This window comes from Saimiri boliviensis, chromosome 3, assembly GCF_048565385.1.
Source record: "Saimiri boliviensis isolate mSaiBol1 chromosome 3, mSaiBol1.pri, whole genome shotgun sequence".
In the NCBI taxonomy this organism is placed as follows: Eukaryota; Metazoa; Chordata; class Mammalia; order Primates; family Cebidae; genus Saimiri; species Saimiri boliviensis.
Window position 1 is genome coordinate 8,798,423 of NC_133451.1, and position 19,219 is coordinate 8,817,641.

Here is a 19,219-nt window from a genome sequence, read left to right on the forward strand (position 1 = left end):
GTGCTTTTGAGATTCCTCCTTCTTGCTGTATGCACCAACAGTTCTTTTGTATTGCTGATCAGTATTCCATTGCATAGATGTACCAAACTTTGTTTCTCCATTCATCTGTTGACTCAATAGCTGTTTCCTGTTTTCGGCTCTGAGAAATAAAGCCACGATGAGTATTAGTATTTGAGTCTCCATGTAGACATGTGCGTTGACTTCTCTTGGGTAAATACACATGAGGGGAATGACTGTGTTGGATGGGTAAAACCTTTATCGGAAACTGCTAACCTGTTCTCTGAAGGGGTTGTTCTCAGTGGTGGATGAGTCCTCCAGTTATTCCACATCCTTGGCAACACGTGGTATGTTATCAACCTGCTAAATGACTGTCACCCTTTTGGTGAACACTGGTATCTCACCGTGGTTTTTAGTTTTAATTTCCCTGACAACTAACAGTGTTGAGCATCTTTTCAGGTGCTTTTTGATGTTTTAGATACCTTATTTAGTAAAGCATGTGTTCAGACATTTTGCTCATTTTCAAGCGGGTAGTGGGTCTTCTTCAGTTTTAAGAGTTCTTTCTTTATTCTGAATTCAAGTCCCCTCTCCAATGTGTTTTATAGGTATGTTCTCCATGTCTGTGACTTACTTTTCTATCTCCTTTTGAATAGTCAGTTTTTAATTTTGACGAAATCCAATTTATCACTTAAAAATGGTTTGTGATTCTGTATCTTTCCTATCCTAATGTGGCAAAACTTTCTCCTCTGTTTCTAGAAATTTTAGATTTTAGCTTTTATGTTTAGATACATGGTCCATTTTATGGTTAATGTTTTATATGGTATAATAAGGGTTGCCATTCACTTTTTTCATTTAGATATCCACTTTTTATGACACTATTTGTTGAAAAGACTATCCTTTCCTCATTGAATTACGTTAGCAACTTTTTGTTTTCTAGACTCCATTCTGTCCATTTGTTCCATTGATCTGTGAGGCTGTCCTTATGCCAGTCTCATGCTGTCTTCATTCCAATGTTTGGACATCGTTACAGCCCTTACTATGTACCAGGAATGGTTCTGAATACTTTATATATATTAATAACTTAATTCTGATAACATTTTCTCGGGTTGGGTGCTATTGTCATCCACTATTATATCCAGAACTTGAGGCTCAGAGAAGCTTAGCAACCTGGCCGAGGTTGCACAGTGAGTCAGAATTCAAGTCTACGTACTCTGGCTCCAGAGTCTTGCTCTTAACCCTTCTGTTCTACTTCCTCTCTCCAGTGTTTCGGAGGCAAATACACATCCACATTTATCAAAAGCATATGCATATGCTCCCAGAGTTTTTCTCCCTTCATTTGTGCGAGCTGCCTGTGGTCACTGAGAGCCTCCAACGGCACTTGGGCATGGACAAGATGGAGCCAGGAGTCTCTGCCCTTGAGGAGCTTTATGGCTGAATTGCATCCTCTCAGAAAATGAAATGTTGGAATCCTAATCTCCCATACCTAAGAATGTGACCTTATTTGGGAATAGGGTCTTTATTTTTAGGTAATTAAGTTAAAATGACATCATTTGGATGGGCCCTGATCCATGATGACTGGTGTTCTTGTTAAAAGGGAAAGTGTGGACACAGAGACAGACCTGCACAGACGCCTGTAATCTCAGCACTTTGGGAGGCCAAGGGGCGATGGGGGTGGTGGACCACTTGAGGTCAGGAGCTCGAGACCAGCCTGGCCAACATGGTGAAACCCCATCTCTACCAAACATATATATATATGTATATATATATACATATATATACATATATACACAAAAATTAGATGGCCATGGTGGTGCATGCCTGTAATCTCAGCTACACTCAGCTACACAGGAGGCGGAGGCAAGAGAATTGCTTGAACCGGGACACGGAGGTTGCAGTGAGCTGAGCCTGTAGTACTGCATTCCAGCCTGGGAGACAGAGTGAGACATTCCATCTCAAAAAACAAAACAAAAGAAAACATCCAAAAACCAAAAAACACATACACAGACAGAATGCCATGTGAAGATGAGCCAGGGGTTGGGATGATGCTTCTGCCAACCAAGAAGCACCAAAGATCACCTGCAAGTTCCCAGAATCTGGGAGAGAGGCACGGGACATCCTCCCTCACGGCCCTCAGGAGAAATGAGCCTTGCTGATGCTTTGCTCTCAGGCTTCTGGCCTCGAGAACTGTAATACAATAAATTCCTGCTGTTTAAGCCACACAGTTCGTGGTATGTTGTTTTGGCAGCCTGGACAAACCAATACAAGGAGCTAATGTCTGATGAAGGGCAGGGCTTGTAATGTTGTCTGCTAACAACTGAATGCATGTAAAAATAGAAGGAAGGTACTCCCAAATATGTACAATATTATATGTCAATAAACACAATTTTAAAAAGGAAGAACTGGAGGGAAGGAAAATATTGCCTAAAATTTCATTTATTTCAAATGTATCCCAATTACAGCTTCCAAATCTGATTTAATGTGCTTTTACGTTATTTTACATACATTATTTTACATACACTTGGTTTACTGCTTTTTGTGCATGTTGTATTCCCTGTGAACATCTCTCTGTATAAACTGCACGTGGTACTCAGTGCTTGGCAGGAGTTCCTGACTTTCTCAGGGGTACAGTGTCCTGCGTGAGTTCATTCCTGTGCAAGGGTGAGCCTTGTGATCATAGAAGATGCCCCATTCTCCATGTCCAACTCCAGGCTGGGGCCTTTTCTGATTCTGCCGATCTGCCTAATCCCTGTCCTTGCCTGGCTTGATCCTTCTGGGTCTGTGGGTCTTGTGGACTTACTGTGCACAGGGGCCCCAGAAGCCTACCAGAGGGAGCCCTGTTGTTGGGCCCTGGCACCCTCAGGACGTCCTATCTGACTGCGCCCCGAAGGGAGCCCAGCCAAAGACAAGAGCGCCCTCTTCAGTCAGCTGCTGTGATTTTCTCAACAGGCTTGACTTGAGCGGTACTCCACTGAGCAACCACTAACCGTGTTGAACGAATGACAACTACCATCGCCGTTTCTTTAAACCTGACGCAGGACACACACTCTCTCTCTCTTTCAAATTCACATGTTAAAGCAACTCTACGAGGCTTCCCCTAATAACTCAGCCAAAGCGGTGGAGACAACTGAAACTCTTTCAGAGAGAAATGTAAATGCTGGGGCAAGATGTGGCCCAGATGAGGGCCAGCCCCCCAGGCATCCCTCCTGTTTCCTAATCTTGACACATTGCTCTTTGTCTATATAGTATTCAATGTGTATTACAATATTTCTCATGATTAAATAAAGTGTATATAAGAGGAGCTCCTGAGGAACCCTTTGACACGGGAGCAATCGACTTTCCAGTCAGAAGCGGGTTACTATCAAAGTTTTAGCAACGAAAGGATAGGAGAAAGGAGAGGGAATGGTGTGATTATCACTGACTCAGCTCCCTTGGCAGAGAAAAGAAGGTCAAGGTACATTATTCCATCTACTTCATGTTACAAATTTTAGTTGTCTCCAATTCTTTCTTATTAAATATGTTGCAATGTAAAAAAAAAAAAAAAAAAGAAAAAAGAAAAAAAAAGAAAGAAAAGAAACGTCACATTCCAGTATTACTTTCAGCTGCTAGTAATTCTGTTTAAAACATGCAAATGTTAATCTCTACTTTCACAGATCTCTCTCTGAAAAGAAGCCAAGACCTTGGAAAGCTGTGGTTATTGCAAGTTAGTGAAATTTTCAAATTTATGTTCAGAGGACAGAGTGCCAAATAATTTTCTGCTTGAGACAGGCTCTCTCTAAATTAAAAATAGAGAATAATTCATTGAACTATAAACTTTTTTGAAAATTTCTGCTTAAAAGATGAATGTGCATAAAAGCTGTAAATTTGTTTGGGCCAAAGGTATGAGAAATGAGAGTTGCCTTTTACATAATTATTCCAGGGTGGCCCACGATCTCTAAGTGTAACAAATTAAAACGTCTTGAGATATTTCAACCAAAGTGCAAAACAGACGTGTGCTGGGGCCAACTGGGCTGGAAGGACAGGCCGGCAGCAGACAGGCGTCTCCAGGTTCTCCAGTCCTGTAGATGTCTTTTCCTCCTGGGTTACTTTACAACCTTGGCTTGAGGCCATAGCTTCTGCAGCTTCTAAGTGAAGCATACCCCCTCATCCTCTTACCCTACTCAGAATAAAGTAAAAGGTGGTTCTAAACAGGTTTGTGAGGATACATTCAAATAGTTCTCAAATTTGGGCAAGTGGAAAAAAAATTTAGTTCTTCAAGGAGCAGAGAAAAAGACACCGAATGTCCAGATGGCTTAGAAATCAGGGCTTCCAGCTGGGCACCATGCCAAGCACTTTGGGTAGCCAGGGTGAATGGATCATTTGAGGTCAGGAGTTCAAGACCAGCCTGACCAACATGGTGAAACCCTGTCTCTACCAAAAATACAAAAATTAGCCGGGCGTGGTGGTGCGTGCTTATAGTTCCAGTCACTGAGGAGGCTGAGGCAGTAGAATCGCTTCAACCTGGGAGGCGGAGATTACGGTGAGCTGAGATTGTGCCATTGTGCTCCAGCCTGGGTAACAGAGCGAGATTCTGTCTCAGAAAAAAAAAAAAAAAAAAAAAGAACCAGGGCTTTCATACCAGGAGCATCGAGTCAGCAGAGGGCAGGGGATGGTGGGAACAGCCACCACTTAGAACTGACACAAGAGGGTGCTTTGTGCTGTCTCCACCTGCACCCCATGAGCCACATCCTCACTTTCTTTTGGTGAGTAGCTGGTGGGGCCAGTCCAGATACAAGGGAGCCAAAGGATGTTATCAGAGGAAGCGGGAGGAAATTAGGAAAAAATTGGTGGGAAGTAAAAGACTCAGGAGCACATCCCAAGAGTCAGAGGGCGAGCTGCAGGAATGGCCTTGTGGGTATGTCCTTGGCCAAACTCAAAAACAGAGCTACTTACTTAAAAGATACTGTCCAGAGCTTCGGGTGGGTGGGAGTTGGGACTGCAGGGAATGGGTTTCCAGGGTAAAACAACATCTTTTCTGCTTGGGGATTCTGGGGCACTGGCTCTGCTTCTCTCCTTCCTCATCCCCACCCAGTCCCCACCCCATGAGGATGACCTGTCATAACCAGAAATGTATCAGCCCATTTTCATGCTGCTTTAAAGAACTGCTCAAGACTGGGTAGTTCTTTATAGCAGCAAAGGAAAGAGGTTTAATTGACAAAGTTCCACAGGGCTGGGGAGGCCTCAGGAAACTTACAGTCATGGTGGAAGAGGAGGCAAACAAGTCCTTCTTCACATGGTGGCAGAAGAAGAATGAGAGTCAAGTGAAGGGAGAAGCCCCTTATAAAGCCATCAGATCTTGTAAGAACTCACTCACTATCATGTGAACAGCATGAGGATAACTGCTCCCATGACTAAATTACCTCCCATCAGGTCCCTCCCATGACAATGGGGATTATGGGAACTGTAATTCAAGGTGAGATTTGGGTGGGGACACAGCCAAAACATATCAAGGAGGGTCCTCACTTCTCTGCCTGCTCCCTGCTCAGGCAATGCTAACACTAATGCTTTTGGAACAATAAGCTCTGAACATGAACAGCCATTTAGCCTGAGTTTTAACTTCTCAGATCTAGGGGTGCTGCCCAGATCACGCTGAGCTCAGGTGGCCACTCATGCTTCCAGGTGGTTTGGGTAGGGAGCCAAGGGGAAAATCTAGCTCTGCCTCTGCTGGCTGTAACCCCCCTTTCTCCTAAGGACCTGTAACCCTTGTCAAATAAACTGGGGACTTGCTCTAATATTTTAGTGGATGAAGGGTGTAGTTTCTTCTAGTCTGTGACCTATAGAAATGCCGTAGAATCATTATTTATCAATGAAAAAGGAATGCCTGTCAAGGGAGATTAACTGAGCTCAGTCCTTTTGATTCCAGTTCTAGAACACGTGTCGATCTGATAATTCACAGGGAAAACCAGCCTCTCTCCAAGTCTCGTGACAACTCTCTGTTTCTACCCATCACCCTCCGTCATTATCTATTTTGTCAGCAGCCACAGGGATTTAAAGCATGACCTGGCATTCTCCTTTTAACACCCCTGTCCACTAAAAGCCTTATAGGCAGCAAAGAAAACAATCAACGGACTGAACAGAAAACCTACAAAATGGGAGAAAATATTTGCAAACCATATTTGGATCCCCTCAAGCCCCACGCATCCCCCGCCACCAGCCCCTTGGTCCCTCAAGCGGCAGACACATCCCCGCTCCTGCCTTGGCCTGCTGCAGACACTCCTGTCATCTCTCCGATTCTTGCTCTCTGCCCTACAGGGAGACTCACAGGCTCAAATCAACAAGCTCCCTGCCCTCTGACCACTGAGAGGTTTCTGCAGAAATCAGAAATCAGAGGTCAGAAATCAGAAGGCAGAAGAAAGAGAATGAGGCCAGGGGTTGGTTTCCTGGTTCAATTCCTATAGTGACATTTTGGCTGGCTTTGTCCCTCTACCAAAGGTTGCAGCTCCTGATAGGTGGCCTACCCACCCTACGTGCCCTCTGCTGCCCTGAATTAATCTGCCTTCGAGCTGCTCAGGTTCACTGTCCCTCTTTCCCAAAGGTTTTCCTTTTATCTGTTTCTTTTGCCTGCTCTTCCCAGACATCTGGGCTCACCTGGAGCCTGACCACATTTAAGATGGCAACCTGCCCCCACCTCTCCATTCCCCTTTCTCTGCTCTACTGTTTTCTCATAATATCCTTCACCTTCTGAAACACTACATGGGTGGGGTACTCCCTTGGTACACTGTCTGTGCCCCCAGGAGGAGCTCTCCTCCACAGCAGGGACCTTTGCCTGTTTCGCCCACTGGCACAGAGCAGGCGCCCCAGTGAGTACTTGCTGAATGCTGGAGGAAGAAACACCCTGGCCTTGGTCTCCTCCTCTAGGCTTTTTCTGAGAGGCATCAGCACATCTTTGGCATTGTTCGTGTCTGCTTCTCTTCAGGAATATTAATAACAAGAATAACTGTGAGTTTCCCAGGGCTGCCATGATCAGGCCCCACAGACAGAGCAGCTCCAGCAATAGAAATGCTTTGTCTCACAGTTCTGGAGGCTGAAGTCCAAGGTCAACGTGTCTGCAAGGCCCTGCCTCTGGGGCGCTAGGAAAGGGATTGTTCCAGGGCCCTCTCCTGGCTTCTAGTGTGTTTTGGCTTTGGGCAGCACAACTCTAATTTTTAGTGGGTGTTCTGCCTGTGTGTGTGTCTGCATCTAAATTCTCCACCTCCCTCCCCACCTTTTTTTTGAGACAGAGTCTCGCTCTGTCGCCAGGCCAGAGTGCAGTGGTGAAATCTTGGCTCACTGCAACCTCCAACTCCCTGATTCAAGCGATTTTCCTGCCTCAGCCTCCTGAGTAGCTAGGATGGCACACACCTCTATGCCCTGCTAATTTTTGTATTTTTAGTAGAGACAGGGTTTCATCAGGTTAGCCAGGATGGTCTTGGTCTCCTGACCTTGTGATCCACTTGCCTCAGCCTCCCAAAGTGCAGAGATTACAGGCATAAGCCACCACGCCCAGCCGTACTTCCTCTTTTCATAAGGACTACTGTATTGGATTGGGGGCCAGCCTATTCCCATATGACCATATCTTAGCTTAACTAATTACAACTGCAATGATCCTATTTCCAATTCAAGTCACATTCTGAGGTACTGGGGACTTCAACATACGCATTTGGAGGAGGTGCAATTCAACCCATAACAACAGTTAACATTTATTGAGAATCTTCTCTATGCCAAGCACTGTGAATTAAAGTATGATTAGCATGACAATTCCTGTTGAGGTTTAGGTCTGTTATTATTGCCACTTTCCCTAATAGAAAAATGGGGATCAGGGAGGTTAAATGACTAGCTCAAGGTCACCCAGCTAGCAGGTGCGGGTGACAACGTGTGTATGACACAGAGCCTATATCACCCTGCTTTCTCTGTTTTCAACGTTCTCCTCTCACACGTGCTGGACCAGTGTCCCAAGTTCCAGCAGTAAACTCTGAGGCTTTTAATTCTGAAATTGTGGAATTCATTGGGAAGCAGCAGGGACTATAGGCAACAGAAACCATAAGGATTTTTTTTTTAACTGCAACTCAATAGCATATTCCATTCTTGACAATTATGAAAACTTACTGCAATGATTAAGAATGACTGTCTGTGAATTCTGACTCCTGATTTGTAAAAGCACAGAGTCTGTGCTTCTCAAGAGTAAACTCTCACTCCACAAAGCCCCTGCCCTACATTGCCTGAATGATGCTCACTGGAAGTTCACTCGGTGAGTTAACTCGGTGCCAAGCAAATCAATTTGGAAAACCAGCTGTTTCTGAAAGATGGCAATGGTTTATGGTTGCTCAAGCTGATGACTGATGCCCTGAGCCAAAATTAATTGCAAATCAAATGAGCAAAGATGTCTTTCCCGTCTCAGTTTTATTAGCCTTCTGAGCCATTTTAATAGACTGCAAAAATCTCATAAGAGGAATGAAAAAAATTGGAAAATCTCTTTGGATAGGCAATCACTTCAAAGGGCTGGATGAAATATGTGTATATATATATGTGTGTGTTTATTGCACATATAACTGTATATATAAATATATATGTATTATCTTGTTTTCAAATACATTTCAAATATGTATATTTGAAAATAAGGTAATACATTTTCAATATATTTAAATATGTATATCTGAAAACAAGGTAATACATATATATTTATATATACAATTATAAGTGTAATAAATTTGTCTATTTGAAAACAAGATAATATATTTATATATAATTATATATGTAATAAACACATATATTTATGTATCATATATTTATGTTATTAATAGAGAATATATGTTTATATATCATATATAAATATATATTTGTATATTTTTATTTTCTTATTTTCAAATATGTATATTTATATACAAATATAATATGGAATTATAATGTATAAATTATAACATGATATTATAATATATATATAAATATGCTACATATATATACATAAACTTTGGAAGGGGCAAGGAATTTACTTTATATTGACACTCTGTCAGGAACGGAAGAATGGCTTTCACACAGTTTGGATTTTGTTTCCATAATTCTGTCAGATGCTATTCGTTTCCCATGGCTGCTGCGGCGAGTTACCATAGACACAGTGGCTTAAAACAACACAGGTGGATTATCTTACAGTTTGGAACTCAGAAGTCTAGAGTGGACCTTGCAGTGAAGCACGATGGTGCTGGCAGGGCTGGTTCCTTCTGCAGGCTCCTGCCTGCTCCAGCTTCTAGAGACCATCTGCATTCCTGGGCCTGTGACCCCTTCCTCACCTCAAAGCTAGCAATGGCGTCATTCCTGCCTCTGCTTCCACCACCACATCTCCTTCTCTGACTCTGACCCTCTGCCTCCCTCTTTCACTCGTAAGGGCCCCGTGATGATATTGCGCTCACCTGGGTCATCCAGGGTCCTCTCACTATCTCAAGATTAGTACCACCTGCAACATTCCTTTGTGCCGTGTAAGGTAATCATGGTGTGGACATCTTGGTGAGCCATTATTTTGCCTACCACAGATGGGCATGGTTATGTCCATTTTACGGATGAGCAAATAGATTCAGAGATGCTGTGCAGTGTTCCCAAGACCATTCAGCTGGTAAATGGGTGATCAGGATTTGAATTAACAGTAGCCTCATCCTAAAGCCAAAGCTCTTTCTCCCCAGAACATTTTTCCATTCTACACTCTCAGCTTCATGCTGAATTTAATCTCATGGCTTTCCAGGAATTGGGGTAAATGCTACCATTTTAAAGACTGTTTCCAATGGACTATTCTGCATCTGTCCTTGCATCTCCAGCTCTTTGAAAAGATGAAAGGGGGACGGACTACCCAATGCACTTCTCTTCCCTTCGCCTAACTTTTCTTGGTCCTTCAGCTCTCAGGTTCCTGGTTTCCTTCTCCAGGAAGCTCTTCCAGAACCCCTTATTTGAGAGGGAAGCTTATCTTAGTGTTTCATGTGGTAACTGTCTGTTTCTGGGTTTGTTTTTCTATCTAGATTTTGTCAGCTTCACCTGTGACAGCTGGCACCATATGAGTGTACCTTAGGGGTCTGTGGAATGAATGAATGGATGTCTGCATGAATGAATCCATCACCAAAGCTCCAAAGCATCACTTCCTGCTCAGAGAACCTCCCACACTGAGGTTCTTGCACCTCTAGAACAGCAAGATATCATTTATCCTTGGGTCATAGTCAACCTCCTGCACTGGACTATGAACTCCTGCAGGCAGGCACCACGGCAACGGCCCTCTATACGCCCCAGCACAGGGTCAACGGCCTGACCATGGGAGGAGCTGGCGGGAGCTCGTTAAATGGCAGGGAACCAACTGGCCATGGTCCAGATGACTGAGATCCACCAGGTCCACACTTACAGGCGGCAGCAGGAGCACTCTCCGGAGGCTGTGACTCAGAGTCCTGACTTTAGAAAGGACCCCTCCTTCTCTTTCAGGACTGTGCAATCATTTACCCTCCTTCCTGGGGTTGGTATTTCCAAGGAATACCTTGCCCAATATTGTCAGCTTTTAAGGAAAATGATCTGCTAGCCAGAGCATGGGGATGAGAAGGAGTGGCTTCTGGAGTCTGGAATGAATAAGAATGGCTTCCTGTGAAGTCCTTTTTTAAAACCAAGAGTTTGCTGAATGGTAGAAGAAGTGCAGCCATTTCCTCGGTGTGCTCCTCTTTCAAACAAGGGCAATCATTGGACTTTGAGGCATAACGTGAGCATTCATGAGGTCCCATGTAGAACACTTTGGGATCTCGGCCGGGGGGCAATAGGGGCCCCATGATGTTCTCTCTCCCACTCCCTTGGGTTCTGAGCCAGCTGACTGTGTGACCCAGAGTAAGTCACTCCTCTGGGTCTTGGCTTCCTCGACTGTCAAAAGATGGCAAGCGTCCCTGTAAAATTCTGCCCTCTGCAAGGATGTCCATCACAGCCTTATTTAAAATCACAAATTATGGAAATCTACCTAAATAGGACAAGAATAGTTGCCAGTTACTGAGTGCACACCATTTGACAGCCACTGATGGAATCACTTAATGTACATTCATTTGCACAGTCCTCAGCCCATCCCCAGGAGGCAGGGATGATGTCCTTTAGAAGTGGGGAAACTGAGTCACAGAGATGCTGAATAACTTATTTGGGGTCACAGGGCTGAAAAAAAAAGACACAGAGCTGGTATTGGAACCCAAGAAGCATGGCACTGCCATCAGGTTCTGAGCAGAGATGTTCAACTCCACTCTCAAGACAATGGTTAAGGAAATTATCATACAGAAAATTATTGGAGTAGGATAAATCTTTCAGCACTAGTGTTAACTCAGGGAAGGTGATGATCTACATAATTTTCTGCATATGTAATATACTTCCACAAAAATTACTTAAAAATAATAAAATAGGGACGGACTTTCAAGATGGCCGCCTAAGAACAGCTCAGGACTTCAGCTCCCAGTGAAAGTGCAGAGGGTGAGTGGATGCCGCATTTCCAGACGAACTCTTATTGCCCACAGACCAGGAGATACCCAGGCAGAGGGGTCGCCAGCGTCGCAGTCCCAGCCGGTGCGGCTGTTTTGGCCCCCGCGGGGCTGATTCCGCCCGCGCGGCTGCTGTGACCACTCCCTGTTGCTGCGGTTCTCCGTACAAAAGCCACTGGTCTGGGAGCCCTCTTAGCTGGCGAGCAGAGCCTTGAGACGGCAGAATAGCCCATTCATCTGAAATAGCGAGCCAGGCCAGGAGATTCCTAGCAAAAAATCCGCCAGGAGCCGGCGCCGCGGTTCGAGCCGACTCTGAGTCGCAGCACGGGAGATCCCGGCGCCTTTTCAACAAGCGACCGGAACGCGGGGTCGTTCAACTTAAAAGAAAAGACTCTGAGTCAGGGAGCCAGGTGATCAGGCTCGGTTGGTCCCACCCCTCCACCCCCAACAACAACGAAAACAAAAACAGTAATTGGAAACCCTCTGGGTTGAGCCCTTCAAACCAAGCACAGCTGAACCGGGACGGTCCGGCTCCGTGGGGGAGGGGCTTCCGCCATTACTGAGACTCTCCACCACTACGGAGGCAGGCTGCCGTTGCCGAGGCAACCCGCCGTTGCCGAGGCAACCTGCCACAACAGAGAGAGTCCGCCATAACAGAGGCGGGGCCACCATTGCCCAGACAGTTCTAACTACGCCCATATAAAAAGGACTACAGGGAAGAGCTCAGGGCAGCTGGGCGGAGCCCACAGCAGCTCAGCAAAGCCCCTGCGGGCAGGCAGAGGCTAGGCGTGCTGCTAGCTGGGCGGGTCCGACCTGAAAAAAAAAAAAAAAATCAAAAAAGGCAGTAGTGCAACGGAAACTCATAAAGCTCCAACTCCCTGGGACAGAGACAGACAACAGGTGGATAAACCCACAAAAATGGGTAGAAACCAGCGTAAAAAGGATGAAAACTCCCGAAACCAGAACACCTCTCCTCCTAAAAGTGATCACAACTCCTCACAAGCAAGGGAACCAGACCGGATGGAGAAGGAGGGTGATGAAATGACAGAATCAGACTTCAGAAGATGGGTAGTAAGAAACTACAATGAGCTAAAAGAACATGTTCTAACCCATCGCAAAGAAAATAGGAACCTTGAAAAAAGATTGGACGAACTGCTGACGAGAATGGACAGCATAGAGAGGAGAATAAGTGAATTGATGGAGCTGAAAAACGCAACACGAGAACTTCGTGAAGCATGCACAAGCTTCAACAGCCGAATTGACCAAGCAGAAGAAAGGATATCAGAGGTCGAAGACCAACTCAATGAAATAAAAAGAGAAGGCAAGAACAGAGAAAAAAGCGCAAAAAGGAATGAACAAAATCTTCAAGAAATGTGGGACTATGTGAAAAGACCTAATCTACGTCTGATAGGTGTACCTGAATGTGATGAAGAGAATGAATCCAAGCTGGAAAATACTCTTCAGGATATTATCCAGGAAAACTTCCCCAACCTAGCAAGGCAGACCAATATTCAAATCCAGGAAATACAGAGAACACCACAGAGATATTCCTCAAGAAGAGCAACCCCAAGGCACATAATCGTCAGATTCACCAGGGTTGAAATTAAAGAGAAAATGCTAAGGGCAGCCAGAGAGAAAGGTCGGGTTACCCACAAAGGGAAGCCCATTAGACTCACAGCAGATCTCTCAGCAGAAACCCTACAAGCCAGAAGAGACTGGGGGCCAATATTCAACATCCTTAAAGAAAAGAACTTTCAACCCAGGATCTCCTATCCAGCCAAACTCAGCTTCATAAGTGAAGGAAAAATAAAATCCTTTGTGAACAAGCAAGCACTCAGAGATTTCATCACCACCAAACCTGCTCTACAAGAACTCCTGAAAGAGGCTCTACACATATAAAGGAACAACCAGTACCAGCCACTCCAAAAACACACCAAATGGTAAAAAAGCAGCAACACAATCAAGAATCTGCATCAACTAACCAACAAAACAGCCAGGTAGCATCAAAATGACAGCATCAAATTCACACATAACAATACTATCCCTAAATGTCAACGGACTAAATGCCCCAATCAAAAGACACAGACTGGCAAATTGGATAAAAAGCCAAAACCCATCAGTGTGCTGTATCCAGGAAACCCATCTTACATGCAAGGATACACAAAGGCTCAAAATAAAGGGATGGAGGAAGATCTACCAAGCAAATGGAGAGCAAAAAAAGGCAGGAGTTGCAATTCTCATCTCTGATAAAATAGACTTTAAAGCAACAAAGATCAAAAGAGACAAAGAAGGACATTACATAATGGTAAAAGGATCACTGCAACAAGAAGAGCTAACGATCCTAAATATATATGCACCCAATACAGGAGCACCCAGATACATAAGGCAAGTTCTTAATGACTTACAAAGAGACTTAGACTCCCGCACAATAATAGTGGGAGACTTTAACACCCCATTGTCAATATTAGACAGATCAACCAGACAGAAAATCAACAAGGATATCCAGGACCTGAACACAGACCTGGAACGAGCAAACCTAATAGACATTTACAGAACTCTCCACCCCAAATCCACAGAATATACATTCTTCTCAGCACCACATCACACCTACTCTAAAATTGACCATATAATTGGCAATAAATCACTCCTCAGCAAATGCAAAAGAACAGAAATCATAACAAACAGTCTCTCAGACCACAGTGCAATCGAGTTAGAACTCAGAATGCAGAAACTAACTCAGAACCGCACAGCTTCATGGAAACTGAACAACTTGCTCTTGAATGTCGACTGGATAAACAATGAAATGAAGGCAGAAATAAAGATGTTCTTCGAAACCAATGAGAACGAAGACACAACATACCAGAATCTCTGGGACACATTTAAAGCAGTCTCTAGAGGAAAATATATAGCAATGAGTGCCCACATGAGAAGAAAGGAGAGATCTAAAATTGACACCCTATCATCAAAATTGAAAGAGCTAGAGGAGCAAGATCAAAAAAACTCAAAACCTAGCAGAAGACAGGAAATAACTAAGATCAGAGCAGAACTGAAGGAAATAGAGACACAAAAAACTCTTCAAAAAATCAATAAATCCAGGAGCTGGTTTTTTGAAAAGATCAACAAAATAGACAGACCACTAGCCAGATTAATAAAAAAGAAAAGAGAGAATAACCAAATTGATGCAATAAAAAATGATAAAGGGGATATCACCACAGATTCCACAGAAGTCCAAACCATCATCAGAGATTATTACAAACAACTCTATGCACATAAACTAGTAAACCTGGAAGAAATGGATAAATTCCTGGACACCTGCAACCTCCCAAGCCTAAACCTGGAAGAAGCCGAAACCCTGAATAGACCAATAACATGGTCTGAAGTCGAGGCAGCAATAAAGAGCCTACCACCCAAAAAAAGCCCAGGTCCAGATGGGTTCACAGCTGAATTCTACCAGACATACAAGGAGGAGCTGATACCATTCCTTCTGAAACTATTCCAGACAATCCAAAAAGAGGGAATCCTTCCCAAATCATTTTACGAGACAAACATCATCCTGATACCAAAACCCGGCAGAGACTCAACAAGAAAAGAAAATTTCAGGCCAATATCCATGATGAACATAGATGCAAAAATCTTCAATAAAATACTGGCAAACCGATTGCAACAGCATATCAAAAAGCTCATCCACCATGATCAAGTAGGATTCATCCCAGGGATGCAAGGCTGGTTCAACATACGCAAGTCCATAAACGTAATTCACCACATAAACAGAACCAAAGACAAAAACCACATGATTATCTCGATTGATGCAGAGAAGGCTTTTGACAAAATTCAACAACCCTTTATGCTAAAAACCCTCAATAAACTAGGTATTGACGGAACGTATCTCAAAACAATAAAAGCTATTTACGACAAACCAACAGCCAATATCATACTGAATGGGCAAAAACTGGAAGCATTCCCTTTGAAATCTGGCACTAGACAAGGATGCCCTCTCTCACCACTCCTATTCAATATAGTACTGGAAGTTCTAGCCAGAGCAATCAGGCAAGAAAAAGAAATAAAGGGTATCCAAATTGGAAAGGAGGAAATCAAATTGTCTCTATTTGCAGATGACATGATTGTATATCTGGAAGACCCCATCATCTCAGCCCAAAATCTCCTGAAACTGATAAACAACTTCAGCAAAGTCTCAGGATACAAAATCAACGTGCAAAAATCACAAGCATTCCTATACACCAGTAATAGACTTCAAGAGAGCCAAATCAAGAACGAACTGCCATTCACAATTGCTACAAAGAGAATAAAGTACCTAGGAATACAACTAACAAGGAACGTAAAGGACCTCTTCAAGGAGAACTACAAGCCATTGCTCAACGAAATAAGAGAGGATACAAACAGATGGAGAAACATTCCATGTTCATGGTTAGGAAGAATCAACATCGTGAAAATGGCCATACTGCCCAAAGTAATTTACAGATTCAATGCTATTCCCATCAAGCTACCAATGACCTTCTTCACAGAACTGGAAAAAAACACCTTAAACTTCATATGGAACCAAAAGAGAGCCCGCATAGCCAAGTCAATTCTAAGCAAAAAGAACAAAGCGGGAGGCATCACACTACCGGACTTCAAACTATACTACAAGGCTACAGTAATCAAAACAGCATGGTACTGGTACCAAAACAGAGATATAGACCAATGGAACAGAACAGAGGCCTCACAGGAAATACAACATACCCACAACCATCTGATCTTCGACAAACCTGACAAAAACAAGCAATGGGGAAAGGACTCCCTGTTTAATAAATGGTGTTGGGAAAACTGGCTAGCCATGTGCAGAAAGCAGAAACAGGACCCCTTCCTGACACCTTACACCAAAATTAACTCCAGATGGATTAAAGACTTAAACATCAGACCTAATACCATAAAAACCTTAGAAGAAAATCTAGGCAAAACCATTCAGGACATAGGTGTAGGCAAGGACTTCATGACCAAAACGCCAAAAGCAATGGCAACAAAAGCCAAAATAGACAAATGGTACCTAATCAAACTCCACAGCTTCTGCACGGCAAAAGAAACAGTCAGTAGAGTGAATCGGCAACCAACAGAATGGGAAAAAATTTTTGCAGTCTACCCATCTGACAAGGGGCTGATATCCAGAATTTACAAAGAACTAAAGCAGATCTACAAGAAAAAAACAAACAAGCCCATTCAAAAATGGGCAAAGGATATGAACAGATACTTTACAAAAGAAGACATACAGGAGGCCAACAAACATATGAAAAAATGCTCATCATCACTGGTCATCAGAGAAATGCAAATCAAAACCACATTGAGATACCATCTCACACCAGTTAGAATGGCGATCATTAAAAAATCGGGAAACAACAGATGCTGGAGAGGATGTGGAGAAATAGGAACACTTTTACACTGTTGGTGGGAATGTAAATTAATTCAACCATTGTGGAAGACAGTGTGGCGATTCCTCAAGGACTTAAAAATAGAAATCCCATTTGACCCAGCAATCCCATTACTGGGTATATATCCAAAGGATTATAAATCATTCTACTACAAGGACACGTGCACACGAATGTTCATTGCAGCACTGTTTACAATAGCAAAGACCTGGAACCAACCCAAATGCCCAACGATGATAGACTGGATAGGGAAAATGTGGTACATATACACCATGGAATATTATGCAGCCATCAAAAACGATGAGTTCACGTCCTTTATAGGGACATGGATGAACCTGGAAACCATCATTCTCAGCAACCTGACACAAGAGCAGAAAATCAAACACCGTATATTCTCGCTCATAGGCGGGTGTTGAACAATGAGAACACATGGACACAGGGAGGGGAGCACTACACACTGGGGTCTGTTGGGGGGAAATGGGGGAGGGGTGGGGGGTGGGGAGGTGGGAAGAGATAGCATGGGGAGAAATGACAGATACAGGTGAGGGGACGGAAGGCAGCAAAGCACACTGCCATGTGTGTACCTATGCAACAATCTTGCATGTTCATCACATGTACCCCAAAACCTAAAATGCAATTAAAAAAAAATACAAAAAAAAATAATAATAATAATAATAAAATAGGGAATCATTCTGACATCAGATTATGTGAACAAAAGCAGATTAGAGCTAGTATTTAGAATAGGATTACTGTGCTACTGTGTAAGAAATATATATCTATGCATAGAAAGATAGGGAAGAATTTGCCAAACTTCCTTGGTTACTATGATTGTAGGTAATTTCTTCTTTGTTCCTCTCTATTTTTCTGAATTTTACAAATTTGCCCTAATAAGCTGCTATTGATTTCTTAACAATACCAATAAAATACTTTATAAAAAACAAGAACAAAAATCTCCTGCACTTTCCCCATAATTTTCATCTCAGACTGACTGTGTTTTTCCCTTGCTCAAAGTAAAAATAAATAAACAAAACTCGGTGAAGTCTATAACTTGAGAATAACAAGAATGAATCTTGCGAAATTTCCAGATCGTGAAACATTGAAATGTTTTCCTTTAACAAAAAGACAGTGAAGTGAAAAGGGAAAGAGACAAAACATCATTCCTTTACATTTTTAATGATACTTTAAAAAAAAAAAAGTATCTTGCTAGAATGACCCATTAAGTGCAAGGTGCAAAGTAAAGTGTTCTGTCAACGAGAAGTCAGAAATACAATTGCAAGCCTCTGCCTGTTTGCATGGGCATCAATCTGTCAGCGCAAATCAGTGAGCAAGAGTGGAAATCAATGAACTATTCCATCAAGGTCAGAGAATATAACTCTCTAATTTTAGCCTTTCTCTTTCCATTTGGAAGGGAACCTGTCTGTGTGCTGCGTGCCTAAAAATGTGAGGCACAGACCACATGCCTACAAGGAAGAAAAGATGCAACATCTCATAAAGAGAGCAGCTGAAGCTCAGAGATGTTGAGCGCACTGCTCAGTGCTACAGAGCCAAGAAGCGCTTGAGCCAGGATTCAAATCCAGTTTGGTCTGATTCCAAGATTTGGAAATTTCTGCTAGGCTCTGAAGCCACCCAACTTTCCTCTTCACTAGATGTTTGTTTTGCATATTGGAGGTTGAAAAAGTGACAAGTTCTATGCCTTCTTTTGAACATGTTGGCTTATTATTAAAGTTTTCCTGTCTATTATCGTGGTTGAAAGGAATGTTCTTTCTTTTTTGCCTTGCAAACTCCCACATGTCTGGGGTAATGAGATGGCAGATGGTTTTGAAACCTTTTTAAAGTCAGGGCAAGAAATTGGAGACTCACACCAATTCTCTAATCTGAACTCCCAGGGACAATATGGTCCTCTTTCACGGGACATTTATATGCCATCACTTGTGACTAGGTGAGAATTCAAAGGATGGAGTTATTTATTAAAAGGAAGATGACAGGGAAGCAAAACGTAGAAAGGAATATTCTCTAGATGGGAAAAATGTCAGCGAAGAACTGCATGATGAACTCCTAAAATCTAGATGCCTTTGGCACAACAAAGGACGTGATCCTTTAAAGGGATGCCAGTTTGTTGCCTGGGGTTCCCACAGTGCTGTGTTGCCTGTCCCATGAGGTGTCGGGAACCAGGTGAGAATAGTCGCTCTTCAGTATTCACTGGAGGTTTTGGGTCAATAGCCCGGACACAAATGATGTCTGGTTTCTCCCCATCCGAGCTCTTTTTTTTTAAAACCAAGAGTTTGCTGAATGGTAGAAAACCACGTTGTCCTTGAT

The 19,219-nt window shown here is 43.2% G+C and overlaps 1 protein-coding gene across 2 annotated transcripts in view; it reads right to left on the bottom strand.

Moving 5' to 3' along the window:
* SLC2A9 (solute carrier family 2 member 9) overlaps positions 1-19,219 on the bottom strand; it is a 238,334-nt gene that overhangs the window by 74,248 nt on the left and 144,867 nt on the right. The window lies entirely within an intron of this gene.